Source organism: Balaenoptera musculus, chromosome 6 (assembly GCF_009873245.2).
Source record: "Balaenoptera musculus isolate JJ_BM4_2016_0621 chromosome 6, mBalMus1.pri.v3, whole genome shotgun sequence".
Taxonomy (NCBI): Eukaryota; Metazoa; Chordata; class Mammalia; order Artiodactyla; family Balaenopteridae; genus Balaenoptera; species Balaenoptera musculus.
Window position 1 is genome coordinate 66,093,889 of NC_045790.1, and position 19,139 is coordinate 66,113,027.

The 19,139-nt window shown below is 41.5% G+C and overlaps 1 protein-coding gene across 5 annotated transcripts in view; it reads left to right on the forward strand.

Moving 5' to 3' along the window:
• The window catches only part of TJP2 (tight junction protein 2), a 132,653-nt gene that overhangs the window by 27,943 nt on the left and 85,571 nt on the right, over positions 1–19,139 (forward strand). The gene's annotated exons all lie outside the window — the stretch shown is intronic.

Here is a 19,139-nt window from a genome sequence, read left to right on the forward strand (position 1 = left end):
ATGCCAACTGAGGTGCTTCCTGCTAAAGCATGTAAGTCCAACCCCCGTAGTTCAGAATAAATGCCTAGCAAGGTATTTTGATGTCTAGGGTTATAGGTCATTTTGGTAGGTCACGTTTGTTCTATTAGCTTTGAGGTAGCAGAATTATATAACAGTGGTCAGCACTTTGCTGAAAATAAAAAAGACATCAGTCACACTGGCTTCTAAAGATTAATTATGTACAGGCTTTTAGCCAAATAGGTGAGTATTATCTATTTACTGATTCAATTTTAAGTACGAATTAAGTGGGATTTACAAGGTATTAAATTTTATTTTGACAGATGCTGGGATGTATTTGTTCTTAGTTACACTTTAACCACTGATTATAGGCCTGACCATGGATGGCAGGAATGGGGTTAGAATTTTTTCCGTGTGCTTGTTTCATAATTCCTGTCTGTTTAAGCTCGAGGACCCTGCTGGGGTGGATTCCAGCTGCATGTCAGCAGTGGAGTTTAGTGGTGTGTGAATAGCAGATAGCTCTTGAAATCCTAGTGTTCCTGCCTTCCGACTCTGTGATCTTGGGCACATCTTAATGTCTGAGAGCCCCAGATCTGTAAAAAGGGAGTGTTAGGGAATTCCCTGGTGGTCCAGTGGGTAGGCCGCTGCGCTTTCACTGCTGAGGGCATGGGTTCAATCCCTGGTCAGGGAACTAAGATCCCCCAAGCCGTGCAGCGCAGCCAAAAAAAAAAAGGGAGTGTTAACATGGAGCTGAATGAGTTAACATATAGCAAGCACTGGACACAAACCGAGGCCTTAACCGAGGCCTTTCTTGGAGTCTAGTTGTCCAAATGGGGACACTTGCCTGGGGAAGTCCTTAGTGTCCACTTAACTGACAGGGCTGGGAGTGGATTTTGTTTACTGAGATGTTCTCTACAGAGCTCGTAAAGGTTCCAAACATAAGACAGATGCTTGCCCAGACCCGGGAAGTGGTTTTCCTGAAAGTAGATTTCTAGGTAGGATCTTTTGCTTTAGTCAAATGACTTAGAGGGGCGGCATGGAGTATGGCAAAGGAGGGGTTGGAGCCGGCATTGTCTTTGGAGGGAAGGATCTTTCTGACTCAAGCAAGCCCTTTCTGATAAATATCTCCCTGGTCTGATTCCCTACACTAGTGACCACATTCCCTTCAACATCAGTTTGGTTTCCCAAGTCAGCGTCTTACTCCAAAGCTCTTTCATGTATAAACACTGAAGCTTGGGTTTCTGGGTAAATTAGCCTCAGGTGAGCTTGAGTGGTGAGGTTTTCCCCACATGACTGTAGTTTCAAATCCAACAAACATTTATTAGGAGCCTTTGATTTGCCAGGCACTGGGCAAGGTGTTTTCACCCATCTTGTTTATCCTCAGAACATTCCTGAGGAGCTATTGCCAGCTCCCTTTTGCAAATAAGGAAACTGAGATGCAAAGATTTTAAGTGGTTTCCCCGAGATTGCATAGCCTCTGATTCCTAAGTTCAGTGAGATTCCTGTAGTAGCAGCTGTTTTCTATGCTAACTTTACAGAGCTTGAAGACTTAACTCCTAAACTAGGATAGTAACAGGTTTTTCTCAAGGGCCAGTTCTGATCAACTGATAGTGGCTGCCTGGAGTTAAGGATTCCTAGGTGCTGTCCACGTTTGTTGAGTAAGAATGTTGTGTTCCATAAGCAATGTCTGGTATGGGTGGAGGAGGGTCCCTGTAGAGCACACTCTTGACCTGAGGTTTCTGATCGTCAGTTTCTACCTGCAGCTGTCCTCCTTTACAATCTTGGAGTCTCTGGAGAGCACTATTTGCCTGGCACTCGTTTGTTGCTACTTTAAGGGGCTTTGGTGTTCACTTTTCTGATGTGGCAAAATCGCCTTTGCCTCTTTGCTCTCAGGAAGGATGCTAAGAGTCTGGGCGGAGACTCACTTCCTAGACATGGCTTCTCACTGTTAGGTAACTTAGATGCTTTAGGGTTATTACCAGCTCATCCCATAATATGGGCATAGAAAAGTGAGTTGAAGGTGAAAATTAAAAACTTCTACTTCTGTGCCCCTGGGAGCCCCTCTGCAGTGCCCTCTCCCCTGGGGGCTCCTCATCAGTAGGGATACCTGGGGAGCTCACACCAGCAGCCCAAGCTCTTCATATGGAATTGGAGACACTCATCACAGTAGCTCTCAAACTTTAACTGCATCAAAATCACCTGGAGGGCTTGTTAAACCACAGATTCCTGGGTCCCACCCCACGGAGTTGCAGCTTCAGTCAGTCTGGGGTGAGGCCCAGGAATTTGCATTTCTAACAAGTTCCCATTCAGGCTGATACTTCTGGTTTCCCAACCATGCTTTGAGAACTACTAACTTGGACAGTACTTTTTTTTTTTTTTTTTTTAATTAATTTTATGGCTGCATTGGGTCTTCGTTTCTCTAGTTGCGGCGAGCGGGGGCTACTCTTCGTTGCGGTGCGCGGGCTTCTCATTGTGGTGGCTTCTCTTGCTACGGAGCACGGGCTCTAGGCATACGGGCTTCAGTACTTGTGGCACGCGGGCTCTAGAGCACAGGCTCTGTAGTTGTGGTGCACGGGCTTAGTTGCTCCACGGCATGTGGGATCTTCCCAGACCAGGGCTTGAACCCGTGTCCCCTGCATTGGCAGGCAGATTCTTAACCACTGCACCACCAGAGAAGGCCCTGGACAGTACTTTCAACAGCTGCTGTAGAGCATGGGTTTGTTTACAGGTGGCGTGTGGCCAGTTTCCCTACCTGTGGTGAAGGGATTCTTTCCGCAAACATTTAATGAGCACCTCACACAGCACTGCCTGAGGGAAATTTAGAGGAATGTAAAGGCTTGTCGTGGGGCATTTGGGAGTCTAATTTTTTTTTATAGGTAATTAATTCTGTCTTTAGCATAGTTTAAATTTTTTTTTAATAACATTGCCATATTCTTTTTTTTTTTACTTATTTTTTAACATTTATTTATTTATTTATTTATGGCTGTGTTGGGTCTTCGTTTCTGTGCGAGGGCTTTCTCTAGTTGTGGCAAGCGGGGGCCACTCTTCATCGCGGTGCGCGGGTCTCTCACTATCGCGGCCTCTCTTGTTGCGGAGCACAGGCGCCAGACACGCAGGCTCAGTAATTGTGGCTCACAGGCCCAGACACTCCGCGGCATGTGGGATCCTCCCAGACCAGGGCCCGAACCCACGTGCCCCGCATTGGCAGGCAGACTCCCAACCACCGCGCCACCAGGGAAGCCCTGGGAGTCTAATTTGGGATCAGTAATTACATTGCTGTGTGAAAAGGGCTGCACTCACCCTATACTGTAAGCAGAAGGCCTGAGGCAGTGATTATCTGACAGGAGGCCTCCTGGGGGAGGTGATATTCGAGAGGAACCTGAGGAGGGAAAGTTGTTGGCCAGGTATGCAAAGAGGGGAAAAGAAACGCGGGGAGCAAGGCTGTGCATCAGAGGCCTGGACATGCTGCACTGAGTGAGAAGAAAAGTTGTTTGTGGTGAGAATTCCATTGTAATTCTGATAGGAAGTGAAGTATCAACCTACAGTAATAAAGATGAAAGCTTTCTGTTTATTTGGGTACTTATTACAGTGTACTTGGTACTGCGCTGTTTTACCTGCATTGTCTTCATTTAATTCTCATACCCACCCTATGAGGTGTAGGTCCAACTGTAATCTTGCTTTGTATTAGTTTCCTAGGACTGCAGTAAAAAAAAATATCGCAGACTGGGTGGTGTAAACAACAGAAATGTATTGTCTCGCAGTTTTGGAGGCTAGAGGTCTGAAATCAAGTTGTTGGCAGGGTTCGTTCCTTCTGAGGGTTATGAGGGAAGGATCTGTCCTAGGCCTCTCTCCTTAGCTTGTCGGAGGTCGTCTTCCCTCCTTATGTGTCTGTCTCTGTCAAATTTAACCTTTTTATAAGGATACCAGTCATACTCGATTAGGGCCCACCCTAAAGACCTCACTTCAACTTGATTACCTCTGTAAAGACCTTGTCTCCAAATAAGATCATATTCTGAGGTAATGAGGGCTAGAACTTCAACATGTGAGTTTTGAGGAAACACAATACAACTCATTATACCATTTTACAGATGCAGAAATGGAAGCTTAGAGAGTTTAGATAAGCTGACCAAATCACACAACCATTGGGTCCAACCATGTAAACTTGCCATTTTTATAGCTCAGAAACAGTCGAATAGTGGCAATGTCATACTTTAAACCTAAGAAGTAGCAGAACTGGGACTTGTTGAAACCCAGGTCCGATTCACCTTGTGCTCTTTTACCCAGTGCTTCAATTTGTTTACTAGCTTTTCCTTTTTTTCTGCTGTTTCTTCATGGTTCACTGGGAAAAGCAGTGGTGTGGAGATCAGGATACCAAGCCGCTAGCCTGTTTGTTTCTGGTTCTTGAGTTTCTGGATGAGATACTCTTATATTTCAGTCTTCTATACTGCCTGTTTAAGGAGAGAGGTCAGAAATTATTAGAGTATGTGAAATTTAAAATTCATTGCTAGTAAAATGTTAAATACCTATAAATACACAGGTTATCTGAGTATAGATGTTCTATTCTTTTTTTTTAAAGAAGGGAATTACACCCCACCTTTTTTTTTTTAACATCTTTCTTGGAGTAAAATTGCTTTACAATGGTGTGTTAGTTTCTGCTGCATAACAAAGTGAATCAGCTATACATAAACATATATCCCCATATCTCCTCCCTCTTGTGTCTCCCTCCCACCTTCCCTATCCCACCCCTCTAGGTGGTCACAAAGCACCGAGCTGATCTCCCTGTGCTATGTGGCTGCTTCCCACTAGCTATCTTTTTTTTTTTTTAAACTTTGTGTTTTCTCTCTTTTTTATTTTTTAATTTTATTTTCTTTCTTTATTTTTGGCTGTGTTGGGTCTTCGTTTCTGTGCGAGGGCTTTCTCTAGTTGCGGCAAGTGGGGGCCACTCTTCATCGCGGTGCGCGGGCCTCTCACTATCGCGGCCTCTCTTGTTGCGGAGCACGGGCTCCAGACGCGCAGGCTCGGTAATTGTGGCTCATGGGCCCAGCTGCTCCGCAGCATGTGGGATCTTCCCGGACCAGGGCTCGAACCCGCGTCCCCTGTATTGGCAGGCAGACTCTCAACCACTGCGCCACCAGGGAAGCCCTAGCTATCTATTTTACATTTAGTAGTGTATATATGCCCATGCCACGCTCTCACTTCGTCCCAGCTTACCCTTCCCCCTCCCCGTGTCCTCAAGTCCATTCTCTACGTCTGCATCTTTATTCCCGTGACGCCCCTAGGTTCATCAGAACCACTTTTGTTTTTAGACTCCATATATGTGTGTTAGCATATGGTATTTGTTTTTCTCTTTCTGACTTACTTCACTCTGTATGACAGTCCCTAGGTCCATCCACCTCACTACAAATAACTCAATTTCCTTTCTTTTTATGGCTGAGTAATATTCCATTATATATATGTGCCACATCTTCTTTATCCATTCATCTGTCGATGGACACTTAGGTTGCTTCCATGGCCTGGCTATTGTAAATAGAGCTGCAATGAACATTGTGGTACCTGACTCTTTTTGAATTATGGTTTTCTCAGGGTATATGCCCAGTAGTGGGATTGCTGGGTCGTATGGTAGTTCTATTTTTAGCTTCTTAGGAACTTCCATACTGTTCTCCACAGTGGCTGTATCAATTTACATTCCCACCAACAGTGCAAGAGGGTTCCCTTTTCTCCACACCCTCTCCAGCATTTGTTGTTTGTAGACTTTTTAATGATGGCCATTCTGACTGGCGTGAGGTGATACCTCATTGTAGTTTTGATTTGCATTTCTCTAATGATTAGTGATGTTGAGCATCCTTTCATTTGTTTGTTGGCAATCTGTGTATCTTCTTTGGAGAAATGTCTATTAGCTCTTCTGCCCATTTTTGGATTGGGTTGTTTGTTTTTTTGATATTGAGCTTCATGAGCTGCCTGTATACTTTGGAGATTAATCCTTTGTCAGTTACTTCGTTTGCAAATATTTTCTCCCATTCTGAGGGTTGTCTTTTCATCTTGTTTATGGTTTCCTTTGCTGTGCAAAAGCTTTTAAGCTTCATTAGGTCCCATTTTTTTATTTTGGTTTTTATTTCCACTACTCTAGGAGGTGGGTCAAAGAGGATCTTGCTGTGATTTATGTCATAGAGTGTTCTGCCTATGTTTTCCTCTAAGAGTTTTATAGTGTCTGGCCTTACATTTTGAGTTTATTTTTGTGTATGGTGTTAAGGAGTGTTGTAATTTCATTCTTTTACATGTAGCTGTCCAGTTTTCCCAGCACCACTTATTGAAGAGGCTGTCTTTTCTCCATTGTATATTCTTGCCTCCTTTATCAAAGATAAGGTGACCATATGTGTGTGGGTTTATCTCTCGGCTTTCTATCCTGTTGCATTGATCTATATTTCTGTTTTTGTGCCGGTACCATACTGTCTTGATTACTGTAGCTTTATAGTATAGTCTGAAGTCAGGGAACCCGATCCCTCCAGCTCTGTTTTTCTTTCTCAAGATTGTTTTGGCTATTCAGGGTCTTTTGTGTTTCCATAAAAATTGTGAACTTTTTTTGTTCTAGTTGTGTGAAAAATGCCATTGGTAATTTGATAGGGATTGCATTGAATCTGTAGATTGCTTTGGGTAGTATAGTAATTTCCACAGTGTTGATTCTTCCAATCCAAGAACATGATATATCTCTCCATCTGTTGGTATCATCTTTAATTTCCTTCAACAGTGTCTTATAGTTTTCAGCATACAGGTCTTTTGTCTCCTTAGGTAGGTTTATTCCTAGGTATTTTATTCTTTTTGTTGCGATGGTAAATGGGAGTGTTTCCTTAATTTCTCTTTCAGATTTTTTGTCATTAGTGTATAGGAATGCAAGATTTCTTTGCATTAATTTTGTATCCTGCTACTTTACCAAATCCATTGATTAGCTCTAGTAGTTTTCTGGTGGCATCTTTAGAATTCTCTATGTATACTATCATGTCATCTGCAAACAGTGACAGCTTTACTTCTTCTTTTCCAATTTGGATTCCTTTTATTTCTTTTTCTTCTCTGATTGCTGTGGCTAAAACTTCCAAAACTATGTTGAGTAATAGTGGTGAGAGTGGGCAACCTTGTCTTGTTCCTGATCTTAGTGGAAATGGTTTCATTTTTTCACCATTGAGAATGATGTTGGCTGTGGGTTTGTCATATATGGCCTTTATTATGTTGAGGTAAGTTCCCTTTATGCCTACTTTCTGGAGAGTTTTTATCATAAATTTGTCGAAAGCTTTTTCTGCATGTATTAAGTTGATCATATGGTTTTTCTCCTTCAATTTGTTAATATGGTTTATCACATTGATTGATTTGCGTATATTGAAGAATCCTTGCATTCCTGGGATAAACCCCACTTGATCATGGTGTATGATCCTTTTAATGTGCTGTTGGATTTTTTGTTAATGTTTTGTTGAGGATTTTTGCATCTATGTTCATCAGTGATATTGGCCTGTAGTTTTTTCGTGACATCTTTTTATGGTTTTGGTATCAGGGTGATGGTGGCCTCATAGAATGAATTTGGGAGTGTTCCTCCCTCTGCTATATTTTGGGAGAGTTTGAGAAGAATAAGTGTTAGCTCTTCTCTAAATGTTTGATAGAATTCGCCTGTGAAGGCATCTGGTCCTGAGCTTTTGTTTGTTGGAAGATTTTTAATCACAGTTTCAAATTCAGTGCTTGTGATTGGTCTGTTTATATTTTCTATTTCTTCCTGGTTCAGTCTCTGGAGGTTGTGCTTTTCTAAGAATTTGTCCATTTCTTCCAGGTTGTCCATTTTATTGGCATACAGTTGCTTGTAGTAATCTCTCATGATCCTTTGTATTTCTGCAGTGTCAGTTGTTACTTCTCCTTTTTCATTTCTAATTCTATTGATTTGAGTCTTCTCCCTTTTTTTCTTGATGATTCTGGCTAGTGGTTTGTCAATTTTGTTTATCTTCTCAAAGAACCAGCTTTTAGTTTTATTGATCTTAGCTATTGTTTCCTTCATTTCTTTTTCATTTATTTCTGATCTGATCTTTATGATTTCTTTCCTTCTGCTAACTTTGGGGGTTTTTTTGTTCTTCCTTCTCTAATTGCTTTAGGTGTAAGGTTAGGTTGTTTATTTGAGATGTTTCTTGTTTCTTGAGGTAGGATTATATTGCTATAAACTTCCCTCTTAGAACTGCTTTTGCTGCATCCCATAGGTTTTGGGTTGTCGTGTTTTCATTGTCATTTGTTTCTAGGTATTTTTTATTTCCTCTTTGATTTCTTCAGTGATCTCTTGGTTATTTAGTAGTATACTGTTTAGCCTCCATGTGTTTGTATTTTTTACATATTTTTTTCCTGTAATTGCTATCTAGTCTCATAACGTTGTGGTCAGAAAAGATACTTGATACGATTTCAATTTTCTTAAATTTACCAAGGCTTGATTTGTGACCCAAGATATGATCTGTCCTGGCAAATGTTCCATGAGCACTTGAGAAGAAACTGTATTCTGTTGTTTTTGGATGGAATGTCCTATAAATATCAGTCAAGTCCATCTTGTTTAATGTATCATTTAAAGCTTTTGTTTCCTTATTTATTTTCATTTTGGATGATCTGTCCATTGGTGAAAGTGGGGTGTTAAAGTCCCCTACTGTGATTGTGTTACTGTTGATTTCCCCTTTTATGGCTGTTAGTATTTGCCTTATGTATTGAGGTGCTCCTATGTTGGGTGCATAAATATTTACAATTGTTATATCTTCTTCTTGGATTGATCCCTTGATCATTATATAGTGTCCTTCTTTGTCTCTTGTAATAGACTTTATTTTAAAGTCTCTTTTGTCTGATATGAGAATTGCTACTCCAGCTTTCTTTTGATTTCCATTTGCATGGAATATCTTTTTCCATCCCCTCACTTTCAGTCTGTACGTGTCCCTAGGTCTGAAGTGGGTTTCTTGTAGACAGCATATATACGGGTCTTGTTTTTGTATCCATTCAGCCAGTCTGTGTTTTGGTTGGAGCATTTAATTCATTTACATTTGAGGTAGTTATCGATATGTGTGTTCCTATTACCATTTTCTTAATTGTTTTGGGTTTGTTATTGTAGGTCTTTTCCTTCTCTTGTGCTTCCTGACTAGAGAAGTTCCTTAAGCATTTGTTGTAGAGCTGGTTTGCTGGTGCCGAATTCTCTTAGCTTTTGCTTAGCTGTAAAGCTTTTAAATTCTCTGTCAAATCTGAAAGAGATCCTTGCTGGGTAGAGTAATCTTGGTTGTAGGTTTTTCTCTTTCATCACTTTAAATATGTCCTTTCACTCCCTTCTGGCTTGCCGAGTTTCTGCTGAAAGATCAGCTGTTAACCTTATGGGGATTCCCTTGTATGTTATTTGTTGTTTTTTCCTTGCTGCTTTTAATATTTGTTCTTTGTATTTAATTTTTGATAGTTTGATTCATATGTGTCTTAGTGTGTTTCTCCTTGGATTTATCCTGTATGGGACTCTCTGTGCTTCCTTGACTTGATTGACTATTTCCTTTCCCATATTAGGGAAGTTTTCAACTATAATCTCTTCAACTATTTTCTCAGTCCCTTTCTTTTTCTCTTCTTCTTCTGGGACCACTATAATTCGAATGTTGGTGCATTTAATGTTTTCCTGGAGGTCTGTGAGACTGTCCTAAATTCTTTTCATTGTTTTTTCTTTATTCTGCTCTGTGGTAGTTATTTCCACTATTTTATCTTCCAGGTTACTTATCCGTTCTTCTGCCTCAGTTATTCTGCTATTGATTCCTTCTAGAGAATTTTTAATTTCATTTATTGTGTTGTTCATCACTGTTTGTTTCCTCTTTAGTTCTTCCAGGTCCTTGTTAAACGTTTCTTATATTTTCTCCATTCTGTTTGCAAGATTTTGGATATCTTTACTCTCATTGCTCTGAATTCTTTTTCAGGTAGACTGCCTATTTCCTCTTCATTTGTTTGGTCTGGTGGGTTTTTACCTTTCTCTTTCATCTGCTCTGTATTTCTCTGTTTTCTCATTTTGCTTTACTTACTGTGTTTGGGGTCTCCTTTTCAGAGGCTGCAGGTTCTTAGTTCCTGTTGGTGTCTGCCCTCAGTGAGTAAGGTTGGTTCAGTGGGTTGTGTAGGCTTCCTGGTGGAGGGGACTGGTGCCTGTGTTCTGGTGGATGAGGCTGGATCTTGTCTTTCTGGTGGGCAGGACCACGTCTGGTGGTGTGTTTTGGGGTGCCTATGAACTTATTATGATTTTAGGCAGACTCTCTGCTAATGGGTGGGGTTGTGTTCCTGTCTTGCTAGTTGTTTGGCATAGGGTGTCCAGCACTGTAGCTTGCTGGTCATTGATTGGAGCTGGGTCTTAGCATTGAGATGGAGATCTCTGGGATAGCTTTCACCATTTGATATTACATGGGGCCGGGAGGTCTCTGGTGGTCCAATGTCGTGAACTGGGCTCTCCCACCTCAGAGGCTCAGGCCTGACACCTGGCTCAGGCACAAAAACTGTCAGCCACCCGCCTGGTTGGCGGGAGGAGTCTTGGTACAAAAGCAGATTCTGGGGAATTCCCTGGCAGTCCAGTGGTTAAGACTCCACACTTTCACTGCAGGGGGCATGAGTTCGATCCCTGGTTGGGGAACTGTGGCAGGCACCTGACACTTGAGAGAGCAGAAGGGTTTAAAGTCAGAAGAACTGGATGAAGTGATGCCTTAGTCACTTGCTGGTTGTGGAACCCAGGCACAGCCCAAATCTCCCTCAGCCTGTTTCTCACATTAATGGAAGTTTGGAAGAAGTTGATTCCAATCCTCATGGATGAGTTTGAGGGGTTCAAGACTTCAGTGGAGGAAGTACCTCCACTCAGCCCCAGGGCTGTTCCAACGTTGTTGGGCTCTGCCTGTCACTCATGGCTGGTGCACCTCCTTCCCGGCCCTCAGCTGACCTGGAAGCAGACACGAGATGTTCTATTCTTAATTTCCTTCTCAAACCAGCCTAAATGTTTTAAGCAACGTGTTAGTCCTGCACTTGTATTATAAATACATTTTCTTGGAATTATTTCAGCATTCAGGGATTTGGGCAACTTAATTGTCTAGCTATAGAGATTTCAGACAAATAGTTTTGTCAGTACCCAAAGAATAATTCCGTATTTTCTTCTCTAAGTATTTAGAATGAAAGAGCATTGCTCCAAATACGTAGATACAAACACTTTGTCATTTTAGGAATTTAAGCAAACTTTCATCGTGAGAAATTGGTGTACCCTTGAAGTGGAAGAAAAATAAAAATAATAAGTGTTTATTTTTACTTTTGAATGTGTTAGTTATAGTCTACCATGTTTTCCAAACAAAAATTAGAGTGCATGGTTCACTTATGAATCAGCAAGACAGACTGGTGGCCATTGGCCTATCTCTGGAAATCTGAGATGTCTGGACATTTTAAGTATAGCACATAGATGAGTAATATTCCATCTAGGTTCTGAAACATAAATTTAATTATACTCCTGCATGTTTTAGAGAGCCCAGAACCCAAGAATTCAAAGATGACTAGGGACTTGTGAACCCAGAGCCCCACCTCTCTCTTACTTTTCACAGCCACATTTCTTAAAAGGAATCTCTGTACTTATCACCCTTTTTCCTCCCCACCACCTGCCTCTCTCTTCAGCACTTCATCCTCCATCTATTCCAGACACTCAGGGATCCAGTAACTGGCTTCAGGTACCCTCTAGGCTAAGCACAGCACTGCCTAAGGAAATTTTCATGGACAAGGGCTCTTCCGTGGCTGAGATATGCAGTTGAATTTTCAATCAGCGGTTACATTGTGTGTGTGTGTTGCCTTTATTGGGCCCCTGGTGCTGTGGCTGTGTGGGAAGGGCTGGAGTAAGCTTATTTTATGATTCCCATTATAATAAAATAATGCAATTAGCCTCTGGCTGGGAGGAGTGTCATCACTGGAGCCCTGATTTTGGTACTTCACATTTTCATTAGTTCAGTGGTTGATGACAGTGATTTTCAGTTCAGCCAAAATTTTGATTCATTTAGAAGTAATCTGATTGTAGGGCGAGGTTAGACAAAATACCCTGGACAGGAATTCCCCCACCTAATCCTAATTTTATTGATATTTGAAAAAATTTATTGAGTTTTGAAAAAATATACACGATTATTTGATTATAATTATTATTCATATTTGACATTGATATTTGCAATATAATTATTGATAGTCAAAAAATCAAAATAATTATATATATATGATTATTTTTAGTTCAGATCTTAAGTCTGGTAACTAAAATAACTGTGGTAACACATTTTGAAAGAGGCTTCATAATACATTAAAGTTAAATTTGTCTCTTCTGATGGCTTTAGCTCAGTAGAATACATATGGCAAGATTAGAAAAAGAATCAAAATACTTTAGCAAGTGGAGGATGGCTCCAGCAAAGGCAGAACTAGATCAGGGAGAGAGAAGATAGGTAAAAAATGAAATGTCATTGGGAAGAATAGCTATTGGGCTGGCCAAAAAGTTCGTTTGCGTCATGCCCGTCGTACAAAAACCCGAACGAACTTTTTGGCCAGCCCAATGAAATTTTATGTGATTTAGTGTATAGAATATAAATCTCAGAGAGCTTTGAATCTCTTGGAAATAAATCTTGATTGATTTGTTTAAAAACTTAGATAATAACTTTGGAGGCAGGAAAAGCTGAAGACCCCCCATGTTCCTGAAATTGAATGAAAGATTTCACTCTTATGTTAACCTTGCCCTCATGGCCCAGATGAGCAAAAAATTTGATGTACTTTCTATGTACATAATTTTATTCATTACGGCCCCCCACCCTGCTTGCTTCTCTCCATTACTCTAGGAATGTGGGAAATTACCTTGATGCAGTCTTAGCCTCCAAGGACACTGCCAGGCAAGCTCTCCCAGAGATTATGAGACAGAAAGGCTCAGACACCAGAGTCAGGTGTTGCAGTCACACGATTTACTCAGTTTGAAAACATGCAGTGAGAAGCAAGGGGAAAAGATTCGAACACTTTAACATAGTTAGGTTAGGATATTAATAGGGTGAAAGGTCCATACTCTGGAACCTATGCTTGCAATCTTTATATGTCCTGTCTCTGTGCGGTGTCAGCTTTCCCCAGTGATGGTGTGGTCACAAAAACCAGACCTGTGGTTGAACAGGGGTCTTAGCAGATAAAAGGTGTCTGAAGCCAGCATAGGCTTGCTCCATCGGAGGGGTGCAGGGCAAGTATACCTGGCCAATAGCTATAGCTCACTAGTAATTTCTCTGCGTTTTGGGGCAGAGTATACATGGGGCCAGAATTGGACATAATGGGTGTCACCAATGGGTGATCAATTTAGGATGATTTAGCTGTCAATCTGGAGGCAACATGAGCTGGGCTTTATTATGTATCATTAATATTTTATTAGATATGGAATATTTATTATTAACAATAATATAAAGTTATAAAAATATATTATTATATTATATTATATCTAAATAAATACAATTGTAAATTAGATATTATTACATTTATTAATATTTTATTCAATATGAATATTTACGATTTACTTTGTCCTTCCATCAGAGCCCTTCTATTTATAAGTAACATTCTTATTTGTTTCATTCTTTTCATCTATGTTTAACATAAAAAAACACTCCATTTATTTTGTTTTTTAGCATATCTTACACGTTACTAACATACTACGTACACTATACACATCTTTTTTTTTTTTAATTAATTAATTTATTTATTTAGGCTGCACCAGGTCTTAGTTTCATGCGGACTTCTTAGTTGTAGCATGTGAACTCTTAGTTGCAGCATGCATGTGGGATCTACTTCCCTGACCAGGGGTCTAACCTGGGCCCCCTGCATTGGGAGTGTGGAGTCTTACCCACTGGACCACCAGGGAAGTCCCGTACACTATACACATCTTATGAATTGTGCCTGAGTCTTACAAACTACTTGCTTTCTCATTGTCTATGGAAAATCTTAGGAGTTTCATCCATCTGATTTTTACCTTGTCCTCTATACCGTTTTTAAAAGAACTTTTAAGTATTTATTCAGCAAATTATGGTATATTCATACAAATGGAATATTATACAGCTAGAAAAATGATAATATAGATCTATATTGCCATGAAAAAATTAGTCAAACAATATTGCTATGTAGAAATAACAGGTAGCAAAAGAGCGTATCTAGTATAGTCCCAGGTGTATAATGTTATGTATGATATCTACATGCTTACCTGTGCATGGAGGTACCTGGAAGGATGCTCATACAATTATTAACAGTAGTTTGCTCTGGATGATGACACTTTAGTTGCATTTTACTGTTTTTTGTGTGATCTACTGTATGGTTTGTGTAAATAAACAAGTATCATTTATTTAAAAATAACTGAAATCCAAACATATGTGTGTATACAAATACGTATGCAAATCAACATACCAAGAGGATTATAAGATCAGACCCTTTCTTTTGTATACCAAAGATGTTTTGCAAGTAGAGAATTATTTTCTGACCTTCGAAATGTTTTACCTCCCTTCAAAATGGTAACCTTCCTGTCTTGGGTCAGAGGATTGTAACAATGTCCCTTTAGCAGAATGTCCTAAACCTCCCTGATGATAAGACTCAGCCTGGTGGGTACCTGCTAAAAATGTAAATTTCCCCAGGGCCCTTCTCAGATCCACTGAATCAGTATCTCAGGGAGGGACCTGGGATGCCTCAGGTGATTCTGATCATCAGGAAAATTTAGGAAGCTGTTCTTATAGAAACAAATGCTACGAGCCATGTTTCAAGCTTTATCAAATGCCTCTAGGAAGTGCCTTTCCCAGGCCCAGCTTCCTTTGTTTTAAGAGGCCTGCACTGTTTTGCGTGGCTGCCCTGGAAAACTGTCTGTTTGCAGCTTTTTTCTAAGGCCCCTTTCAGGTCTGAGGATTCTTTGACAGTCAAGGAGACACTTCAACAATTTCAATCTGTGTCTATCAGGGTACTGAGTTCTTAGGGCTAGAGGATTCTGGTGATAATTTTTTTTAAAGAAATTCAGGTGTTGCCAGGGACCCCTCTGGTCTCCCTGGAGGACTTGTGTATCACGTGGACAGTCCTCTGGGCCTCTCTCACCTTAGATTCCCTCCCTTGCATGGGAGATGAGGGCATTTTTCCTTAAAAAGGAAAATTATTACCTTATTAAAGTGTTTTTTCTTAAGGAACTTATTCTGGGAGAGGGACCGCTGGAATTCTTAGCACCAGAATCATATTTGAATTGAGAATTCTAATTTCTGGCTCACTAGCTGGAGTCAGACGACATTTGTGGCATTTACCTTTCTAATATTGTACGGGAAGATTTTCACAAATATTCCTCAGCATTGTTTGTTCAGTTGTTGTGTCAGCAAAACCCCTCTTAAGTTCTGTTAAAAGGAGCCAAAAGGAAAACAACAATAATAACAACCAAAGACCTAGCTCTACCCCAACCCTGTGCAATTGTTTTATTGCTGTAGAGGCAATGAACTGAGGGGCCGGAGAGCAGTGATGAGAATGGGCTTTGAGTCCAGTAGGTCTGGAGTGTTACCCACCATCTACTCGGTGATGACCTTGGGCAAGCTGTTTTCCTCCAGGAAGTTTGGTTTCCTCATCTTAAAGTAGGGCAATAATACCAAATATACAGGTGCGATGGGAGGATTTACATTAAATGAGTTAAAATAGTGTTTGAAAGATTTGCGGCACTTTCTATCCAGGTTTTTTTTGTTTTTTTTAATGGAGGGTTAACAAGCGGCACCTGTCCCTGAAGAGTGTGGATTTTATATACTCTGCAATGTAAATAGTAATAAAATAATTTCTAAAAATGTCAAAACGCAGAGCACAGTGCCTCTAGGACCCAGGGCACCTTGCCAGGAGGGGAGGGTTCCCCCACAGGCAGAGCGCTCTCTCTAGCAGGGTCTGTCCAGATGAGACCATACCCCAGAAAGTGCTTCTAGGATCTCCAGGTTTGGAGTTGGATTATGCTCTATCTCAACTCCCTGTTAATCCGGCTGAGTACACCTTGCCTTGCCTGCCAGCCTGAGCACACCCAGACCAGCCCCATAAGTCTTCTAGAAGCCTGCCCATTGACAGCCTTGCACCCCAAGGTCAGCCCAGACCCCAGCCACCTCCTTCCAGCCAGAACTCCCCCCGTAACACCAGTCTGGGGCCTCCTCAGACTTATAAGCCATGCAGCTGACTCTGAGTTGCACAGCTAATTCTTTTGACAACTTTGTGGCCAGGTGAACCCATTGCCGAGTTCTTACACAGGGCGGGGCGGGTATGGGGGATGCTGGGGTTTGGAGTTTGTGCCACTGGCAGGGAGAGGAGAGGAGAATAGAAGGCAGCATCCATTTAGAACTGAGAACTTTCTCTCCCAGTTAAGTCTGATTCCTGATGTTTTCATCCTTTTTGCTCTTACTCTAACACATTTTCATTGTAGTGATGATAGCAGCAATGCCAACATGTTACCAATGGTGGTAATAATGATGATGATGTTTAAAAAGAGGGAGCCCTTTCTTGGGCTGTTCTCCCTTCTCGCTGTTGTTCCTCTCTGGTCTTCACTTCCCCTAAACAAACCCGCTACTGCCCACCTGCCCCCCCACCCCGCCACTTTCACACCCCTGCACTGGGCTCTCTGAAACCCTTGATTCACAGTAAATGAAACACTCAGCTGGACTCCACCTCCTTGCTTTAATTTAGACTTGGCTTTCTCCTGAGGGCATTGCTTCCTGATAACCACCTCAAGGGATGCTTCCTATTTAGATGGAAAGAGAAATCTAAGCAGGAGCTGGCTCTGTGGTCCAGGCAGAGAAGCTCCAACAAAGGCTCTGGGGCAGGAGTGAGCTTGGCAGGGTCTCAAGAGCAACAACTACAAAGAAAGGCCAGTGTAGCTCCAGGAAGTGGGGTTGGGAGTCTGCAGCCTGAGCTGTGCTCGAAGAAGGCAGCAGGGTCCACTCATGTAGGACGTGGAGGCTGCCTTAGCTCAGGCTGCTATAACAGAACACCACAGAAAGGGTGGCTTAAACAACAGACATTTACTTCTCACAGTTCTGGTGGCTGAGAAGTCCAAGATCAAGGTGCTGGCAGACTTGGTTCTTAGTGAGGGCCCTCTTCCTGGCTTGTAGACGGCCACCTTCTCGCTGTGTGCATACAGGGCCATTCCTAGGTGCACGCACGTGGAGTTAACAGACTTTGAAAGTGAGCAAGAATAACATTAAATAACAAAATGTGAAGGCATGAGGGGCAGAGCAAAACTTTGAATGCCTCTCTCCTGGATGTTCTTTTAGGGGCTGTGGGTGGCTGCTTGTGGAAGAAGGAGTCCTTTAAGTGAATATGCACAGGTATTGGTATGGTCCTTTGATTTGGAAAGTTAAGGGGATGCCCGGCCTTGTATCCTGAAAAGTGCCCTTCCCTCAGGCAGAGTTTTAACTGCCAGCACTTCAGTCATACATGTACTTGAGCAATTCTTGTGCCTTGTCATCGTTTGTTTACATGTCTTTCTCTTCATGCTGTGAGCAAGCCCCCTGTTTTATATTGCCTTTATCTTCTGTATACCTACGCCAGGGTACATGCTAGGCATTCAAGAAACGCATATTGAAGGAGAGTGTCTTTATAATTCTAATCTGCCATCCAGTGTACAGGCCAACTAAATTGCTCAGTTAGCCTGGAACTTTTCATGTCAGGTTCCTTTGCTCCCATTTAATGATACTTTATAATCATGTTGCAAATATGTATGTAAGTGCATGTGTGTGTGTGTGTGTGTGTGTGTGTATCCCCAAATCTTAACATTCTTGAGGAAATCTGATTAAAAGTGTTTAGTTTATTACATTTATTTGAGGTCTTCTGACTATAATTTAAGGATCTCACACTGTAATACATAATGACAAGTGTTGAAAAATTATCTATTGCCCAAACAATAACTACAATTTAAAAAGAAAAATACACACAATCCTATCCATTCATCAAACCATGTTCTCATATACTTTCCAATTCTTTTCTTTTCTTTTGTAATTTCTTTGTTATTGCCATCAGGATAGATACTTTTTTTTTTTTTTGGCTGCACTGCATGGCTTGCAGGATCTTAGTTCCCCAACCAAGGATCAAACCCGTGCCCCTTGTAATGGAAGCGTGGAGTCTTAACCACTGGACTGCCAGGGAAGTCCCAGACTTCTTTATATAATTTTAAATGATGGCTTGCTACGCCAATTAAGTTGATTTGCTGTAATTTAATAGCCCTCCATCCTTGGACATTGATGGTTTCCATCTTGTGTTATTATAAATAGGCATACAATGAAGTGCTGTCCCACCTCCCAGTCACCCTCTGCCATCTAACCTCCAGTCCCATCTTGCCACTGAAACAGCACCGGCCAGGATGAGCAGTGGTCCTCTTCCTGGTGAACGTCTTCTGTTCTTATCTTAGTTGAACTCCTCGAAGTTCCATGTTGGCTATTCTTCCCTTCTTGAAATTCATTCTTCTCTTGACTTCTTGGACACCCTGCTCCAGAGGATTTTTTCCTTCCCCTTCTGGCAGTTCCTCTTTTATCTCTACTCTGAGGACTTAAGCTTGCCCCTTAAATATTGGCATTCTCAGGGATGGGTTCTATCCGTATTCTTCTCCTGCCTCAGTCTTCATCACTTCTCTGAATAGTCTCATTATCTCCCATGACTTCAGCTTTCTTGATACACTGGCGATTTCCAAATCTCTTCCTCCACCTCAAATCTCTCTACCCAAACACTCATCAATACCTGGCATATAGTAGATACTTGAACATCTCCACCTGGAGAACTCACAGTCCTCAAAACTCAGTCAGTCCTTAGTCGAATTCACCATCCTTCCTCAAGCCCCTCTCAAAATCTGCTCCCACTCCTGTGTTTCCTATTTTGGCAAAAGGCACCGTCATCTACTTAGTTAAGCCAGAAACCTAAGAGTCACCGTAGACTCCCTTCCCTCTTCCTTACCTTGCATCTGATCAGGCAGGCACCCAATCTGCTGATTACACTTCCTTAATTTCTCTTGAAGTGGCTCCTTTTGTCTAACTTCATAGCCACATCATCTCTCACCTGCATTCCCACAAAAATCCTTTTTTTTTTTTTTTTTTTGCTTGTCTTGTCATTCTTACTGATGCCCCTCCCCA